Source organism: Melospiza georgiana, chromosome Z, assembly GCF_028018845.1.
Source record: "Melospiza georgiana isolate bMelGeo1 chromosome Z, bMelGeo1.pri, whole genome shotgun sequence".
Classification (NCBI taxonomy): Eukaryota; Metazoa; Chordata; class Aves; order Passeriformes; family Passerellidae; genus Melospiza; species Melospiza georgiana.
The window spans coordinates 10,907,071-10,927,191 of NC_080465.1; the positions used below are offsets into that span (position 1 = coordinate 10,907,071).

Genomic DNA, 20,121 nt, shown 5'->3' on the forward strand with positions numbered 1-20,121 from the left:
TACTCACATTGGCCTCTTGCAGTGAATTTTTGGTTTTTCTGGTTTCCATACAACTTTCTTTTGGACATAATCACTACCAAGGCACATGTACCAGTTAGTCTTAAGCAGCTGATTTCATTAAAAAGGTAGAGAGGTAATCTGGTTATTACTTTTAATTGCTGATAAACTGTAAAAGAACATCTCCCCCTACTGGAAGAGTTAGTCAATTCTTGTTCTTTTGCAGTCTTGCCCGTTGAATTAACTCTTCCTCTATTCTATTGCTGTTGGCTGTCATAGGAACATGCAGTGGTTTAGGTTGGAAGGGACTGCTGGGCATCATTTGTTTAAAAACATGACAAGCCTCTAAGTTGTATGCATACCAATGTGCATACTAATTTAAACAAGAAGAAAAGTTGTTAATACTTTTGTCATAGTAATTAATTTCTGTGCCCACTAGTAGAAAGCAGAATTAATCATCAGTGAAATTTTAACATTTAAGATAATTAGAGCCTGGTTCTAGACAATAAAAATTTCATAGTAAGGCACTTCAGTGATGAGACATTTTTTAATAGCGCTAAGCATTTGCCAAAGCACAGTGTAGAAATATATTACAATTGCAGAAAATGTGATCAGTTTTTTATTTAACACCATTTATGTAAAATATTCCAAACATGTTTTCAGGTGATACTGCTGACAGTTTATCTGTAGGAGTTGTTTGGCTACTAGTGTCACTAGTCAGTGGTGGTGCTTGTAGCCAGACATTTGTGCAGCAGATAAACTTTTATGAAGACATGCCAGTCACTAATTGTTTTGTATAAAACCAGCCAGAACCATATGCAAATACTGAGCTATTACATAGATGTAATGTTCAATGAATTCATACCATGTAGATGGTCATTGAATACAGACCTGTGCCTGACAAGGTCTATCCATACTGGGTTCTTAAGATATTTTCAACAAAATCGTTGTCTGTAATTAAATGCAGATAAAAATATTGACATGAAATGAGGGTAGTAGAATCATTCTCTACTAAGTAATAAAGAAAGCAAGACATTCCTCTGTCTAAGACGGAAGGTGCTGCAGTTGCCAGGACCTTGTTACTTTTTGTGACCTTTTCATGATGAAACCACCCTTTTAAATGCTTTCAGCACAAGTTGTTTGTTTCTTGGAGTGGATGGACAGGAGCTCAGAAATATTTCATTATATCTTTCTGAAGAGCAGCAAAATTACAAATAAATGAAGTATTATTAAATTGTGAGCTACAAAGACTATTTATTTATTTATTATTTTTTAACATATCAGTAGCCAGTGGGAGCTAATTGTCATAAGACTGCTTATTTTACTTCTGTTTTTGAAAGGTTGCATCAGAACTTTTTCTAGTTATAGTAGACCAATTTTAATAGAATTTTGAAAGAATGATTTATCTACACTATTTTTAAGTAAGACTTTCATATTTTACAAGTTTGACTGGAATGTGCTACTATTGTTTTTTATACTGTGAAACAATTGACTAGAGCACTAATATGCTTAGTAATTCAACAGCATGTATAATAATATTTACAGAGTCCTTGTGAATACTGAGAACAATCAACTGACTGACAAGAGGAAAGAAGGATTATGTTTAATTTATTAATGAGGAAACAGATGCAAAGATAAGTGAATGACAGATTGTGGCCCCAAATATTAAAGCAAATTAGTATGAAGAAATAAGCTATTACTACTCTGTTTTTCATGGCAAATGTCTCTGTGCATGAGCTTAAACTACAGCACAAAGCACTTAAGCTGGGCTGATTTAGTCTTTGTTAAATAAGAAAAACACAGAATCAGAGAATAAACTGAATTGGAAGGGACTCTCAAGGATCATAGAGTCCAACTCCTGGCCCTGCACAGCAGAGCCCCAAGAGTCACCCTATGTGCCCAAGAGCACTTCTTGAGCTCTGTCAGGCTGGTGCTGTGACCACTGCCCTGGGGAGCCTGTTCAGTGCCCAGCCACCCTATGGATGAAGAACTTTTCCTGATATCAAACTTAAATCTCCTTTGATACAAATTCAGACCATTCTCTGGAGTCCTGTCACTGGTCACCACAAAGAGATCAGTGCCTACCCCTCCTCTTCCCCTCCTGAGGATGTTGAAAATGATGCCTCCCCTTGGTCTCCTCTGAATCTCAAAACACCTGTTACTGTCAGTAGAAGAGTACTTAACCAGCTTTTACTGCCTTGTAGTGGCCATTGACTAACTTTATAGTTACTTACTTGTATATCTGAGCTTGTAGCTTGCAGTACAGCAGAGATGAGAATCCTGGTGGTTTTGATTTTAAAGTTGTAAAATAAATCACTAGGTTACACTATTGTTCACAAAAATCTGTCTTGATAGTAGTTTTAGTATGCAGTAAGATTTGGACTTCATATTTATTTATGGTTAGAAATATCTTCTCTTAATGAGCTTCATGAGGAGCTTTGTATTGAAGAAAGGTAGAAGATAAGGATTTTAAGCAGCTGGTTATATAAGGCGCCTATAATTTGAGAAGGGCTGCCTAAAGGATCTGCCCTGAAAGCCTGTGACTCCTCATAGTAGTGAGTGTAGATAAATGTATTTGCCTTAAAATACCACAAGGTGAAGGTAAGTGTGGAAGATGATGAAGCACGCTGATAAACTAGCATTGTAGCTTCTGGATGGTGTTTGTTTGGTTTGGGTTTTTTTCATCCACTGTCCAGGCTTGGACTGACTGTTATCACAGAGCAATACAGATATGTAATTTGGTTTGTATGTGAATTTAAATAAGATATAAATCACTTGAGAACTCCCACAGTTTTTACTGTGTCTGAGTTCAGTAAGTCATTTTGTAGATGGATCAAGTGAACAGGTAGTTGGAGTCTTATTTTGAATGTTGAGGGGTGACACTGGAGGGACCTCATCTAACTGGCTATCAGAGCAGCTGCAGCTGCTTTGGATCAGATCAGTATTTGTTACAAATACATTTTATATTATATACTATTGCAGGAGCAGTTTTTACAGAGCTTATTTCCTGTGAATTGGTAATGGGGAAGAATTTGATCTAGCCACCTGCTCATTTGGAGTTAGGTCATATCCTTGTCCCAGTAAGCTGACACTGGATGTTATTGCCGTCCAGTCTGTCTACCCCAGGGACTTGCCCTTTGACAGGTCTGCCTTTTAAAGTTCAATGGAATAGATATTTTCAACCCCCTTGGGCTAAAGAAATCTCATCATTTGCTGATATCATCAGTCCAACAAGATAACAAGCATCGTTAACAGAATTCACTTTGAAGTGGCACCCACATCTCAGCATGAGACTTGATAGCTGCTGCTAAGTCTTCACTGAAGTAATTTGCTTATAGAGAGAGATTTTGAAGGAGGCCCATATTTTTTATTAATTTCAGAGTACTAACTCATTTCATGTGGTCTGGGTGACCTGAAGAAATTCTTCTTCTGACTAGCAAGGCTCTAATATAAAACAGAGAGTTGTAGACCTTCTGAAGTTCTCTGTATAAATGTAGGGTCTCTATGTACATACGTCTCTAACCAGAGTTAATATGTAGAGCTAATATTTCTCTCTTGGCTGAGGTCAAGAAAACATACTTGCCTTTTATTTATTCTTGAACTTTTTTACAAAGAGAACAGTCCTGATTCCTGGAGATAAGATTGGTTAAAGTGCTCCTTGGCTGTGAGACATGAAGACTTGATGAACTTCAACATTCCAGTAGTTTCAGGAATCCAAATCTTAAAAATGAATTATGGCATTTATGAAACTAGACTAGAAATTTGTTTTCCATTTAAGGAATTAATCTGGAGATCTGAGAAGCACTTTGACCTATATTTCAGTATTCTTCAGAATGCAATTCTCTTTAAAAATATTTTAACTACCAGTCTTTCCTGAAAACCATAAGTAAAACCATATCTGTTGTAATTTTTCTTTTAAGAAATTAAAATCAAATTCTATACTCCTTAGCTGTCTTGCTTTCCAGCAGGGTGGAGTTAGGAAAACAGCGGATGTAATAATGTAATGAATAATGTGGAGTTGCTTTATGAGTAAGCTCATCAGAAATATTAAGAAGAAAAGTACACATTATTATATTGCTTTCTTTTACTCTTTTTGGGGGAACAGTTCAATTGCAATTGCAAAAACTGAGGACAAATGAGCTATTTCTGTAGTTAGACTGCAAAGGACAAACTGTCAATATAGAAAATTTGGCTCAAGCTGTCTTTTCTTCATGGGCCACTATGATTTTCTTTAATTACTTCAATAAGCATTGATGCATAATTCCTTGTGGTAAAGTTTAAATAAGTAAATAGCGTTTCCTGACGGGATAGTGGATATGAACAAATTTTTTGTACTATTTTCTTTTAAGTTGATGTAATTTTGTGACGTTACTTCATAGAAGTTTTAGATTCAGTTAAAAATACTGAAAAGTTCTTTTTGTTGATGTGAAAATTCTGTTGCAGAGCATTTCAAACTTAGTATGGCATTTCATATTCAGCTGGGGATAAGAATTGTGCTTTCTTCAAGCTTCAGAGATTGTCCCTTTTCACTATCATTCTGAGGGCTGTGTTAATGTGATTTCTCAGGGTTTTTTATCAAATTGTGAAGAAGAAAGTTTTCCATCACCTTATGAGGAGCTTCATTAGATCTTCACTGCTTAAATGATTCAATTTCTGTTGACCTCTTGCTGTTCTAACAAGAAGGAATGTGAATTCAGACATTTATAACTTTATCCATTGTCAAGAAGACTGGAGAGATCTCTGCTCTAAAATGAGGCATCTGGACTCCTGATGCTAGTGTGCAAGTACTCCACATAATGTGTTTGCTAGAGCTTTGCTTTTCAATAGCCAAATAGCCTGTTCTGTAACTGCAGCTGAAATCCTGCTTCAGAACTCTGGAGTAGGAGTAGAATCAGAAAAGAAAAGAAATTTATTTGGGGAAAAGAAATGTTTGGTGATGTACATGGTTTTTCATTGTTTCTCTTCTCTTTGAAGTAGTGGAAAAAATGATCCCATAGTAGTACATAAAAGTTCTGTGAGCTCTCTTAAGCAGAACAAAAACTAGGACTTCATATAAAGACAGGAAGATCTTGATTGTGGCTTAAGCTGATACAGACCTCTAGTATCAGATGTAATCTGTAAGTGCTTTCTAAGTGGAACAGTTTTTGATGTTACATATGTAATAGCTGTAGAGGTGACTGGTGCTTTTGGAGATGTTTAGAATTATTGAGATCTCTGTGTGTAATAGGTGCACTTTTATGGGACATTTTATTGCCTTTGCCCAACAAAAATGAATCAAATTGCTTACTATTTAATTATGGAAATGCAATGGCAAAATGATCTTAGAATTATTCAATGATCATTCAACTATTTAAATTTTATTTCTGTGCAGTTCACATTCATCACATTTATCCATTCTGTCCATGTTCATTCACCACATTTATCCATTCATTACAATTTTTCTTCATTTGTATTTTCAAAAATCCATTCTGTATCAAGCATTTAATTGTTCCCACATACCTGTGTACCTTCACCAAAGAGTGTTGTGAACACAAAATTTTGAGTTAGTTCAATTGGAAGGCTGGAAAGGTTTATGAAAGGATAGCCTATGTCAAGCATAGAAGGTCTGCTAGTTGGAAATAACTTTTGAAGCTGATTTTGTTTTGAAGAAAAATGTCTTATATGGTAGTCTTGCACATTTATACTCTTCATTGGTATCCATTTATAGCCATTTTGGGATACAGTCCTAAATGGATCTTTAGTCTGAAGCAATGACCTTTCTTATATAAACCTTAAAGTAGTTAGAGACACACTTGTGTTTCAGGTTGTTACTATATTTGTTTAGACATTAATGTGTTTTTGAGAACTGAACCCTCTATCTATCATGACCACTATCTAAAAAGGAAAAGGAGTTAATTATGTGGTTGAGAAGACATATTTGAATAATTGAGATGTATCTAGAGAGAGAGAGAGAGAGAGAGATAGATAATGAAAAGGCATGCAGGTGATGTGACTGTGCAAAGCCACTTGAAAGGCTTTTTCAGACCAAAAGCTTTACACATGGGAGGTAATTGGTTATATACTTAAAAGCTGAATTCAGAGGTTGAAATTTTAAGCTATGGAAACTTTGTGCAAAATGTGGGCTTATTTTTTTTCTTCTTCACCTTATCCTCTGTGTGCCTAACCTGTGGGGTTTTTTCCCCACTAGGCTTCTGTTTAACCATTCCCCATGTCTGTGAGCAGGAGTGGATGGAAATGAGTTTGACTTCCTTGTATCAAGGTTCCTGCAGAGGCAGTCCTTTCCTTTGTCCTATATACCCATTCACTGTTAGGATCTATTTCTAACGAATTTAAGATCAAATTGGCTTATTTGCAGAAAAAAAAAATCCCATCAAGTCCAGAAGAGATGCTTATCTTCCTGATTGCTGTTTCTGGAAACCAGTTTTATTTTAAATACAGGAGAATATGCTGAGAAGAAAGGGCCCAGCATTAGAAAGTTGCAAAATAAAGTTGGATTCAGTGAAATAAGATTTAACTAATGTTTTGCTGGAAAATCTGTTGAATCACCCACATCTATTAATCACATTGAAAATTCTCTCAATTATCCAAAACTATTCAGTGTCTTCTGTCTCTAACTCCATTTAGTGTGCAGAATCAAGGCTGAACAGCTTCTGTAAGGAGTTCGAAAAGCAATGGTATGATAAGTATAAAAAGACAAAATGTTCTTTGTCCTCATTAAAGATTGTGAGCAGAGTGTTAAATAATATTAATGGCTGGGATTGTCAGTACTTAACAGTACTTTCCTAGTACAAGTGATTTTATTGATCGATACAGTCTCAATGTAACAGGGCAGATTATTCTACTGATTTTATCGAAACCTTAACTAAGTTTGTTAGTGTACCACATATCCTTAAATAGATCTAGATGATGATGTAGATTAAGAAAAGCAGACCACCATCCATCTTTTTTTGATCGGTTAATAACTTAAATCCATCATTGCTGTGACCAGCTTTTTTAAGATTCTGTTGTGCATACGTGTTTCTTTGGTGGTAAAGATACATAGCTGGGTCTCGATGGCTGTGGATTTTACAGGAGCGTGCCTGACACATGCAGGATTGCATATTTGTTAAGAGGAAGCAGAAAGCCAAAGAAAACAGGGAAGCAAAATAATTCTGTAGATAATTTAAAGGAGACCCATTTATTAAGTGTCTGTCTGCAGAGATTTATGAAGAATTATTTAAGGCATTTTTCAAGAATGCTCAGAAAGTTACCTGGTTTGTGTTTTAGGAGTTAAATTTTTGCTTTTCAACTTGTGCTGTGTTGTGATTTATGATTAATATTTTTTTCCTTCATCTTCAATAATCTGTTTGGTTTTGCTGTATAGAATTGTGCTGCATGAACTCTCTTATTTTACTCTTACATGTTAGAGTGATCAAAATAAATTTTACTCAGTTAAGCACAGAACTTACATTAGTAGTTGCGACAGATTTAGAAACCATGTCTAAGTGCTTGTTCCCTTTTCATTATACTGTGTATCATAATGATATTGTATTACATTCTTTGCCAAAGTTAAGATGAACATCAAAGTGTACTAATCATGCACTTCCATACAGTGAGAAATGGTCTCTGTCATGACAATACATGCTCAGAATAAGTGGAAAATATTTAAGAGGAGAGAGAAAGAAATTAAGCTCTCTGTCTAAGTCACAGTCTATGAAAGCAGAACTATGAGTATTAAAACTCACAGGCTGGCACACTCCTCTAATCTGCTGATGATTATCCCATACTAAAGTATGAGACAATTCATTTAGCTATGATAAAAGAAGTCACCTTCCTTTCCCTGAATGCAGCTCCACATTTGATGTGTAGGCAGTAAATTTTCTCATTCTTTAATAGATATTTAATAGATTTCCTTAAGGTCTTTGGCAAAGGTGGAGGGAAGTCAAAAAATGTTTGTCCATTGTAATAAAGAAGGAAGAAGGGGGCAGTAATTCCTGCAGTATTATTATCACCACCTGAAGTTTGGTAGAACGATTCAGGTTTCCCCCATCTTTTTAATCAATCCATAGCATTTTTAAAACATTTTCAGTTCCTTTTCTGTGCTGTTTTACATAAGGTAATTCTTATATTTAGGTATACAAATGACTATTGCTTTTTTAAATTGGACTTTCAAAGCAAGGTAAATCTTAAGGGCTTTTTCTTCAAAATTAGTCCGTAAAGTTAATGAATTGCTAATAAAGGGATAAACTTATTTTCTGCTGAATGAGTATTTTATTATTGCAGGTGTAGTGTAACACACTATGTTTCATTAAGTTTGTTCAGTAGTATACAGCACTAAATTAGAATATAGTTTAGACCTAGATTGCATCGACCTTATACAATCTGGTAGCATTGTTCTGCATACACTCTTTGTGTGAGTGAAGATCCACCATTAATATTCTTTACGCATTTATAAATTGCACATGAGGGCAGGGAGAAAATGTTCATGAAGAAGTGTAGAATTCTTTTTTTACATCAGGACTTGAATCTGCACATAAGACACAGCCTCTGTTTGGAAGCCGGAGGAGGAAAACAAAATATGAAATAACTGAACCATTTATTATGTGCTTTCCTTCTGGGGGAAAAAGTAGTGTAGGATCATGCTACATGTGTAAGTAATGTTAAATAAATCCTTATACATAAGGAAGCTGAATTAAAGCTTGATTCTAGTGTGCCATAATAACTTTATTGTCCAATATAGTTTGTATCATTTAACTTAGACCATTCTGAAAAAAAAGACAGAAAAACAAGCGAACAAAAACCCAACAAGCTGTGGAACTGATCACAGGGGATTAGATACTGAAAGACACTGAAATAAACAAGCAGTAATTCTTGAACTTCTGGTTTAGATGTTGAAAGGAAGGAGCATAGGAACAGATGAATTCTTTGCAAGAAGGACTGCTAACCAAAACATGAGAGCTGTTCTATCAGTAGCTGAGAGAGGTGAGCAGAGGAAGAGGCAAATAGTCTTCCTTAGACAGGTTATGGCAGAGTAGTGAGCCTTCTTCTTTGGTTCTGTAGTAAATTGAATGCTCCTGCATTAGGTGTAATTCCCATGTGTCTGTGTGTATGCTGCCTTTTCTTGGCATTTATGCAGTCTTAGATGACTCCTTTCTGAAAGTTGTTGAAGGATTTCAAGGTGAAGTAAGGGGGGAAGGTCCTGTGGTCATGGGTAGCTTAGAAGAATAACAAATGCTTGTTATCTTCTCTAACATTGTCTATCTCTACCCATATCACTTTTGATTGTCTTTTTTTTTCCTCCTGCTTATTGTCTGTGTTCTCCAAATATAATATAGATTTAGTTACATGTGAAAAAGCTCATTTTACTAAACCCATTCTTTGCAGAATTTTTTGACTGAGATAGTCTTGGATTTCTGTGAAGGTATATTTGCAAACAAAACCACATTGAGTGATGCCTAAATTTATAACTCTGATATGGATTTTTTCTGTAGACTTTGAAAATATGGACATTAAAATAAGAAACTTCCAGGGTTACTTTTGATAAACACTTTGAGTTATATATAAGAAAATTTTCAAGCATTGATGTAAAAATTGAGGCTTGTGGTGCAGTTTCTTCTTTTTAATTTCTTAAAATTGTCTTTATCTAATATACTTTTTCTTCTGTAGATGAAAAAAGTTTGCAGAAACAAAGCATGAAGCAGAAGTAGAACCTTTAATTTCATTAGGCATGTTGTAACTGGCAAAGATTAATGTATATATCTCTTGCTAATTCTTTTCAATTACTCAGTTCATATAAATTCCCAAACCTTGTTAATTATGCTGAAGTCAGGTGGTAATTTTTAACAGTGTTTCCACAGCAAGGGAATTTTCCTGGTCTAACCTTGCCCTCCTGTAGAAACTCTCAGCAGATTAGGCATTCTGACTCTAGTCCATTCGTTTTCAGCACAAGCTTAATTGCTGCCGACTGCCTGCCACAGGTACCCTGGTTATTGTACATTTAAGGGATGCAGGTTCTTCTGAGAACAAATAAGGAAAGATTAATTGTTTGTTTTGTTTCATCCCAAGAGAAATGTGGGAGCTTAATCAAGAAAAATAATTTCTTCTGTTGATTTGGCTTATTTGTGGAAAGGGATAATTGTATAGAGGCAGGCATAGAGCTATGCATTTTGAAAGAAATTTTGCCATTTACCTACTTGGGAGGCAAAGATACAGCAAAATGAATGTAACACAGCATTGGAATTGATGGGGATGGTTCGCATTTCTCATAGTAAGTAATTTGGCTGCTGGGCTTTTATTTTAACCAATATTGCTAGGTGGTGTTGTCATTTGTTTTGTCTGCTTCTTTGGATATCTAATCAAGTAGGGGGAAAAACGCTTTTCCAAATTGTCCTTAATTGCCAGAGCACGAAGTGAGCTAAGCACTCAGGTATTTCCAATTAAAGAACTTGTTTCCAGCAAGCACCATTAAATCTATCTTTCCCAATCTGATAAATAAGCTATCAAAGAGTGGAACAGATTAATTGAGAGCAATTAGTTCAAAGCTCAGTATAACAGGCTGAACCAACATTATCAATGAATGCAAATTTTACGTAAAGCAGTAAGAAGCACTGATGCAGCAAAATTGAGTTGAGAGTAGCCACTAAGCACAAAGGAAAATTTTAAATGTGATACAGAAATAAAAGACATGGAAGAAACACAGATCATACAATTCAGAAACATCAGAAGATTTATTCTAATTGCATCTAAAGCATAAGAAAGCCCTGCATATACTTCAGCACTTGTGTTTGTAGACACAGTAATCTCCAAGTGTGCTTTGCTTATGTTAATAATCAGTAACCCCTGTGTTTGGTAGAGACTTAGCTTAGACACTGTATTTTGATTCCCTTTTAGTACAGGTTTGTGTTCCTATGCCTTTTGGATGGTTGTTCCTTTCTTCCAGCTGCCTGTGCATGCCAAATTGCAGTGGTCCACATGGTGCAAACATCATTCTGCATCCTCTGGATGTTTCTCTTAATGACAAAATAGAAAAAGCACCTGAATGCTGGTGTCAGCATTTTGACAGCATGCATCATCATGAGGAGAAAGTCTCTCTGCCACCTTAGATATTGAAATAAACTCATACTCTTCAAGTATAAATATGTTTTTAATTGTTTTACGAGTTTTTTGCTTGTTGATAATTGTTTTGTATACTCTGCTTTGGAGTAATCTACTCCATCAAGAAGGGGGCACATGAAATAGACTGATTTCTTCAGTTTTTGTAGAACTACCTTGGCTAGGTAAGTTGTATTGCTGCTCTATGTGTTGACATCATTCCCATAAATTGACAGCACAAATATACCAGCTGCCACAACTTTTAAAACTGCTCTCTTAGAGCATCAGTTTGTGTGGTGCATCTCTGGCCTTTACAGCAGCAGTGTAGCTGGAGTCTACTTTTGCAGAATTACAGTTTTAAAATGGTTGGATAAAAATCTTATTTCTTATGCTGTTGCAACCCACTGGGTACATCTATTCTAGGAAAATGAAAAGGTCAGTGATAACTTTCCCAATAAAACCTTCTGAGAAAATGTCATTCCACTTATGTGTATCTGACTGGGAGAGTTCACCCTCCATTTTTTGAGCTTCATATTTTTTTATTTCTGGAATATCATCATCATTAGAGGAATTCAACATTCATAACCATGATAGTATGCTGTCATAGCAGCTCATGAACTGATGATAACAAGCATGCTTTAACAGACACAGAACTTTGAATACAGGTAATTTACAGTATTTTTCTTTGTATCCTTGCTGGCAAGTCACACCTGAATAAGATCTCAGCTGTATTCTGTGTAACCATGGTCTTCTGAGCAGCTTCTCCTTAATGCTGGATTCTGAAAACCTCAGATTATCTCCCAAAAATGATGAAGAAATTAGACAGGTGAAACTTCTCTTAGTTTCTCCAGATGAGGCATTCAGATCTCCAAGTGCACTTTCACTGTGGGATCCAGCTCTCACACATAGTTCAGTGGGAAAGGTTCCTGGTGTAACACTCACAAAGAAAAGCACGCACAAAGCCACAGGAGAGTATGGAGGAACAATGGCCATGCACAGAATTCAGAGTCTGCAGTCTTGCAACCAGCAGCATTTAAGCAGCCATCTCCACATTATCCCATCAGACGTTTCTCAGTGTATTTGGACTCAGTCAAGGTCAAGCAATGGTATGCGCTAATAGTTTTCAACAGCAGCAGTTGTACAACTTCACAGTTAAGAAGCAATTTGTGTTTCTGTAATGATATTGTATTTAAATGCCATGCAGTAGTGCTTACTTGCCTTACAGGGGGAATTTTTTTATAATTAATCAAATTCAGGCAAGTTTAATTATGTGACCTGAATTAGTTATCCAGTTTTAAGTGCTGTAATTGCAAGAACAGGTACTGCAGGAGTAAGTTACCACAGAATATGGAGGTCTTTTCATAGTATTGGAAATAAAGATTAGCAGGTTTTATGACAAATTTGCCCTCTAATGTTATAGGAGGCTCTTGATAACTGAGTTCAATGCAGAAACTCAGGAACTGTATAAACAGCATTTCAGTGAAGAGATCCAGCAGCCAGGCTTGACATCTCAACCCAAATTTTAAGTGGCAAATATTTCAAAAATAATCGAAATTTCTTTAGTTTGTCAATTATTTTTGCCCAGTTTTACAGAGCAGTGATGTTCACCAAGGAAGTCAGAGAGAAGTCTGTTATCAGACTAGACTGATGGGTTTGTTACTGTGTGTATGGAGACATGTAAATTATTTTTCCTGTAGCATATTTGCCAGTTATAACCACTATATTATCTTTTTTTATATCTATAGCAGATTCTTTCAACTTCAGATTCTTTCAGCTCTCCATCTTTCAACCTTTTTTTGTTCTGTTTGTTTTCCCCTGATATTTAATTTTGTCCCTTTGACTTTATTCAATCTTATTCAATTCAATCTACATGTAAGTTTAGTATTGTCTTCTGATGATCATGTATTGAAGGTCATCTCTGTGGCCAGTCAAGAGACAATGATAGGTGTTTTGTGGATTTCAGATCTACTATAAATCCTTTCTGAACTGTTACACTATATCCACATCTGGTGGCATACTCGCTTTTATTTGCCCATCATGGAATCTAGAGTTTGATTAATCTTTCTGTACCACTCTATATAGTACTGTGTTGCCTTTTCATTGAAGCACCACGAGGTGTGACTTAAATAACACTTTCACCTAGCTTCAGATGCCACAGCTTTCTTAAAAAGTAAATTAGAGCCTTCAGAGAAATAATAACCACTGGGAAGAAAAGGTGCAACACCACATTTTTTTACGAATTCTTCTTGTATGGAAAACATGGAGACCAAATATTTGTGCCAAAGTGAGTAATAGAAATAAGGAAGATTGCTGTCTAAAATGCCAGAATATATGTATGATTCATTAATCTGTGATACTCAGTTTCAGCCTCATTTGTGGAGTTTACTGACCATAATTAAGTAGTTCTCTGGTTCCTGAGTGAGGAACATCAAGTAGTTGCTAAGTGAGAATATAGCATCAAGAATATGGGATTTATAGAGAACATCTTGGCATTCTTGCAGCATTCTAATGTTATGATAATTTTTAATGGAAGTACAGATAACTCTTCTGCTTCTGTTAGCAGGCTAAATTGCAATATTTTTTCTCTGTTTTGGAGAAGTTATCCCTCTTTCAATAACAAGAATGTGGACAGTTTTTAACCAAATCAGAACATTGTTCACAGAATTGCTATAGTGTGACAAGTGCAGCCTTCCAGCTGATGCCACTTGTGTGCCATCAGCACAGAAAGGTAAATACGCATTCACTAACCAAGTTAGGATGATCTCTTTTCACAAGTAAGTGCATCATTCCTCACTTTTATGAAGGACTCTCTTGCTGGTGAGTTTTGGGAGGGACAAGTGTCAAGGAGTAGAACCATAATGAAGTACCTGTGATTGAGCAAGGCTTACATTGCTCTGTTAATTCTGTTAAAACTTGTCAGTTTGCCACCCAAATAAATGCCTAGACTGCGTAAAACATGGAGCAGAGTGACCTCTAGAAGAAAAATCAATGGCAATTCATATTTCATACGTCTATAATTGCTTGTGAGAGCGCGGCAGCAGTTTGTTTATAGAGCAGCTTGTTCTACCAGGGATTGTTTCCTGACTTTTTCGTCTTTCCAGTGGTGATGCCTCACATGGACTGTGAATTACAGCTAGACACAGCAATAGACAAGTTTTATTGGTGGTGATTTTTTATTATTGTTTTCACATTACTGTCTTCAGAATTGCTGCAATGTGTTCTGTTCCAACCAGTGCACTAATCTATAGTTACATGTAAATCGTGTTCACAACTGTTCCTGTGAAAGACTCATGAAGCTGTTTTTTACCTTCTCTTTAGCAGGCAAGGCTCTATCCTCCATGAAGTCATCCATTTGCTAGTATTTTAGCCATCAAACTGATTCCATTGTATGGCCATCATTTTTAAGAAATTTGTCAGAGAAGCAAGGCATTCTCACAGTCTGCTAATTTAAAGATAGAATTTTGAAAATATCTTTTTTCCCCCTGCTTTGCTTTGTTTTTGTTTTTTTTTCTTTTTGAGAAGCTGTTGTAAGATTTGTATCCCCACTGAGGACCGAGATGTCATAGGGATAGAGAAAATGCCGCTCACTTTATGGATTACTGTTAGGTCAACAAAACTTTGGCAGCATTGATTAACTTGACAGTGAGTACAGCAGTACATTTATCACTTATGGCTGTGCTGTAGAAAATCTAATAAGAGGCAAACAATTCCCTTTAGAGCAGTAACAGGTTCACTGTGGCTAACGGTGCATGCACTGGAAATTTCTGACTTTAAATTATACCCTTGCTGCTAGTTGGGTCATTGACTCCAAGCTACTGCACTTTCACTACTATGTTCTGTATTATTAATTTGATCAAAGTTGTTTTGGCTTCTATAAATGTGTGCAAGCCATATATTGAAGTTCATATAAACTCATAAGCATTTTTGAAGAAGGGATGCAGGAGGAACATGATCCAAACTACATTATACAGAAGGGGCGGTTGCTGGTTACCACTACAAATGTTTGGGGTCTTACAAGGTAATAAAAGAAAAATTTTGAACTGTCACTTATAAACCTGCCTCTAATTCACCTATTTAAATAAATCCTAATCCCAAATCTATCTTACATTCAGTAAGTTTCATTGATTGTTCAGAGGGACTTTTTCCACATGTGTGAATATGTTATTTTTTAATTACCAGTAATTACCTTAAAAATTCTATACACATTGATTTACAGATATGTTCTTCCAGTTGCCTTCTTTTTGCAACAATAATGAGAACTGAACTGGTAATGAGAGAATTTTTTTTTGCCTTTCCTACATAAAAGTACTGCTGCTTGACTACAAGTTACTGTTTGGTTATAATCTTATGGTGAAATAGGGTTTTTTTCAGTATTTCTTGGTTTTATTTTAATAGAACTTTTCTCAAAGCCTGTGCATTGGAAAATGTCTTTGCATTGTAAATATTTTAAAAATCAAAGGTTTTTGGTTTTGTTTTTTTTTTTTTTTAATTGTACTCATTAGTTTTCTTAAATGAAAGCCCTGCATAAGATACTCTTCTACAGAAGAATATCAAGTTTTTTTTTTCAGTTCAAATAACCAAATGTATGTAAAGGTCACATACCCAGATAATTGTGTTTCTAGAAATATGCAGGAAAGAAGATTGAAGAGAATTTGGTGTGAAGTGCGGATCAGAATACAGAGTGTGCAGCTTAACTTGTGGCTTTGTGATACAATCTGTAAAATTGCTCTTCAAAGGAGAGAGTAATTTTAAATTTTTTTTAATGTTAGGATATCTGGTACACTAAAATAGAGAGCATTTGTGGGGAGCAGCTGTTATTTCAAGTATTTTATGTTATTTTAGGAAACTGTTTAAATTGGAGGTTTTGTTCTGCAGTATCTGTAAAAATGATGTTGTTTTCTTTGTTGGGAGAGAAGTATTCTACTCGAATCAATTGTCAAGAGGCTTAATGTAATAAGGCAGTTTGTGGTCTGACTAAAAGAAACACTGTGCAGAAGAAATTCCCATAGCAGTTTGTTTTTAACAGAAAAACTGAGTTCACCTGAACCATAAATACATTGAAAACTGAGGCTTAATAAGGTAGAGCAGCTTCAGAAGGAAGAGGGTTTGTTGTCCAATTGTAATGACTACAATTTAACCAAATATCTGTGTAATGATAGTGGAGCTCTAGCAGCACCATAACAGCTGATTCTTTGCAAGAAAGGATCAGCTTGCAAAGAATCAGCTGTTATGGTGCTGATTCAACTTGCTTTTCAAGCAAGTTGACATTAGTAACGTTTGATAGTTAGGGGGAAAACACAACTAAAATAGTGGCTCCCTTTTTTTTTTTTTTTTTTTTTTTTTTTTTTTTTTTTTAATTTCCAGGATAGAAGTTGTGTTGTTCACTCTTTTATTGCGTTTTATGAGACACATTTCCACACTTTCTCTTGGGTTCATACAACAAAGGAGTTACCCTACTGGCTGCCTTACTGAACAGAGACCTGGTATTGATTACCTATCACACTGGCATCAGAACTACTCTTAGGATTCAATTTTTTTGTTGTTTTGCATATTTTATTGATCAAAAGTGGTAAATGAGCATCAAGCGTGCAAGAAGACGATGAATTGTTTACTTGCATAAAATAACCTTTCAATAAGGGAAGATGCATTGCTCACACTTTTGGTGCTGTTCTGCTGCCCGAAGCAGATGGCATTCAGCTGCTATTGATTTGCTCCTATAGTTACAGAGCAGCATGTAACAAGGCATGCTCATTTCTCTGAAAGAGAGGTGAGGTTTTTTTTGCCAGGGTGGCAGGAGTGAAAAAAGGAAGAATGGGGGGTTATGAGGATTGTTTTAAGGTTGTGGGCTTTCTACAAGAAAAACAGGGAAGTCTTGTGCAAACAAAAAGCAGGTGTTCTGTGTTTGCAGAGGAAGGGAATTACTTTGTCCAGTTCTGGCAGTTCTGATGACATTAATTCCTGATGCAGATTGAATTCATGAGCAAGCAAGTACTTAGGATTTTAAAAATAGCCAGAATTTAGCATTTCAGGCTCCACACCACTAGTCTTAACTGCTGTGGTTTTTTGATTTATACATGTTTGGTCCTACCTGTATAAAGACTGTTGATTCATTAGCAAGACAAAATCATACTGCAATATGTTGGGATTGATTATGCAAACAGGTAATTTAACTGAAGAATACAGAATTTAATAATTTGCTGCTGGATCTCTCCTGTAATGGAGGACATGCCGGCATGACATGAAAGTCAGCTTTCTCTGAAAATGTATGTGGAAGGATATTTAATGCAGAATTTTGGCATGAACAAAATCTCTAATTCTTTGGCAGATTTTAAAAAAATGCAGAAATGTGTTAGAAGAGGATGTCAGCAAATACAGTATAGGCATGTTTGTTCTAAGACAAAACATTTTAGTTAATTTTTAGTCTTATTCCTGACAGAGTAATTTAGAGGGTGATGTTGAGGATCAGGGTACAGTCCTTGATCAGTCTCTTTTCACATAGAAATAACCCATCTGTCAAGATCCGCAAGTGTTGTAGTGTGAGAGCTAAATTCAGACACGTGGTGACAAAACTGGACAAGTGTTTCATATTAAAGCCTTTCTTGCTCACCTGACTGTTCTGCAGTGACTTAGTGCAAGAAATGCTTACTGTTGCTTTTGGACAGTCTTGAGCATTTTCCTGTTCTTAGATTATTTAGGAAAATAAAATAAAATAATTTACTCCATTATGACTGCTCTACTATCCTCTATTTCTTTTGTATTGTGTTTCTTTTTAATGAAAATAATGACTGAGTAATGACCCCTGGCAAAATATTGTCAAGCAGAGTTAGTTATTAGAGAGCAGAGTTAATTACTTATCAAGAATTTAATTTAAACATGCATATCAGCATCTGTTAAAAATGTACTTCTATTCTCTCTGACATTGATTTCAGTTTGCTTGTGTAATTTATGAAATGCTGGTTTATGCTTTAATATCCATATATTTAAGTGTCATTACATCTTGACCATTTCTTATGATGTTTCTATAGCATAAGCAGGCAAGAAGACATTGTTTGTATCTTTGACTTTAACCTGTTGGTTCCAATACATAGTAGACATTCCTTATGAGTGTTTTTCAAAGCAAGGAAAACAGATGTTTTTTAATCAATTGCTAATACTATCAGCACAGCATTTATTGGCACAGCATTTATTGCATTGTTCTAAGTTGATTTGGTCTTGCTCTCTTGTGGGGCTATGGAAATGTTTGAAACATAAGAATGTTTACGAACAGCAGTTAATACAAAGAACATGGATAAGTGTGTGTTTTTAAACAAGGTTTTCTCTTGCTAGGAGAAGACCCTTTGCTTTCACAAATTTAAACAAATACATTCATATTCTAGTTCTATACCTGTGATATCTATCTGTACTGTTAGGACTGACTCCAGTTTTCTTTTTTTTTCTCCATTTCTAAGTTTGGTCACAATATACTTTGTGCTTTTTTGCCATTGTTAGCAATCACCCCTCAAGTACAGAATCAAGATATCAGAATAAATTGTTAGTATATTAACTATTTAAACGCAAAAAAACCCAACCAAAAAACTCAGCCCTAAACACAGATTTTTTACCTTTCTTTTGCTAATTAAGGTAAGTAAATGTCTTGCACACAGCATGTATTTTCTTGTTGACTAAAATTTAAGTAAGCTTCAGAATTTTTAAAATAAAGCTTGCCAATTTCATTGTAACTACACTTCCAACATTACGAAACAGCCTGGAGTACTTATTCAACACTGTGTTTTGTGCTGAAAGGGCTACCAACACTCAAAACTAACAAACAAAACCCAAAAAACACCACTATATAAACCTAAATATATTTCGCCAGCTATGTTACTCCTGTTTTACCTCTGCAAAAATGACATCATTGAGTTCATTAACCCCAGGTGAAGTGAATTCCCTGGGCTTTCTACATTCTCTTGTTTGGACTTCGGAGTGGGTACCTGCTGCTTAGTCTAATTAGTTTCAAAGGGAATGTAGAATCATTTCTCAAGAGTTTAGCCTGACCCAAAACATCTGACAAGAAAATGTCAGAGATACAAAATAAGAAGTTATTGTAGAGTTGAATAGCATTTTTGTTACAGTGTCTTGTAGAAATAATGCAGATGAGAAAATCATGCTCAGATGACTTTTAAATTTTGATACAAGATTTGCATGAAATTGTCATTCTGGTGGAAAGTGAGACTTGCTTTCATAGATAAGTTCCTTAGACCTTAGCAAACATCTGTCTCTTCCCTTCTGAGCCAAGCCAGCAAAATGAGTTAGAGCTGTGGGAGATTCCGCATGAAGCTAAAAAGAAGTGAAACTGCTATTATAGCCATCAGCAACTCACTCCCCCAATTGCTAATGGCCTTTCTAAGGTCTATCATTGTTTTGTTACATTTTTTCCAGTATGCATCACTCGGAGCAGTGTTCTCCTAACCTATCTTATAACAACTTATTTATCTTTGCAAGGATCTTGCAACAACTTATTTATCTTTGCTGAGTTTTCCTTAAGGCTTTTGGTGGGGGGGGGGTGTGGTTTGTCGAAAGATTTTTAGAAGTGAAAGTAGGCTCTGACCTTTCAAGGGCTGCAGTAGGTATTGAAACAGGGTCTCTTTCCTCTGTTATTATTTATAGTCAGTAACCATCTATCCAGAGTCTCTCTGTTTCAGTCACAGCAGTTCCGTGATATGTTTCCATTCACATGTGTATATGTTTGTTGCCAATAATTCTACTCCTTATTGTTATTACTATCTTCCTGGTACAGGCATATCACCATAATACCCAGTTCTCTCATGGTACTTTAATGCTATCATCATTATTATTATCATTACTATTGCTATTGTTGTTACTGTCATTATCATTATTACTGTAATTTTTTTAGTTCTCTGGTTCTAATGCAGATATAAACAAGATGTTATACACCATCGTTAATCCAGAAATGAATAAGTTTTCTTTGAAGGAATACTGTGCCTCTGCTGATGCGTTACTGTTAAAAGCAAATACCTTTCTGTGTGTTTTATGATCTCAACTATGGAAATGCTT

General features: G+C 35.6%; 1 protein-coding gene across 1 annotated transcript in view; it reads left to right on the forward strand.

The window, feature by feature from the left end:
* Positions 1-20,121, forward strand: part of SNX24 (sorting nexin 24) — an 88,699-nt gene that overhangs the window by 53,168 nt on the left and 15,410 nt on the right. The gene's annotated exons all lie outside the window — the stretch shown is intronic.